We start from the raw sequence: 359 nt of genomic DNA, 5'->3' as shown, positions 1-359 counted from the left end.
GTGGTTTCAGTAACCGCAGTTAGTGTTGAAGCAGCCATGTCAGGGAGACGCTGTGTGTTTCTAGGCGAAAGCAAAAGCACTTTATTTGGCCTTCCGGAAGTAGATGCATTTAGGAATCTTTAAGATTACTTACAACAGAACTTACGTTTCGTGAACCTAGGAGAGGAGGTAATTCTGACTTTGCTATGACAATCTGGCGCTTCTGAATCAGCTACTGTTTTGTTATTAGTTTAAGTATTTGCTATTGACTGGAGTTTTCCGCATCGTGTGTGTGTGTGTGTGTGCGCGCGCGCGCATGTGTGTGTGAGAGAGAGAGAGAGAGAGAGAGAGAGAGAGACAGCGTCACATCACAGTAGAGT

General features: G+C 45.1%; 1 protein-coding gene across 1 annotated transcript in view; it reads right to left on the bottom strand.

Moving 5' to 3' along the window:
* Positions 1–359, bottom strand: part of LOC107694741 (NACHT, LRR and PYD domains-containing protein 12-like) — a 37,843-nt gene that overhangs the window by 34,957 nt on the left and 2,527 nt on the right. The window lies entirely within an intron of this gene.

Source organism: Sinocyclocheilus anshuiensis, unplaced genomic scaffold (genome assembly GCF_001515605.1).
Source record: "Sinocyclocheilus anshuiensis isolate Anshui unplaced genomic scaffold, SAMN03320099.WGS_v1.1 scaffold1497, whole genome shotgun sequence".
Lineage (NCBI taxonomy): Eukaryota > Metazoa > Chordata > Actinopteri > Cypriniformes > Cyprinidae > Sinocyclocheilus > Sinocyclocheilus anshuiensis.
Note: the sequence above shows the minus strand (reverse complement) of the source record. Positions and strands in the feature narration are given on the sequence as shown.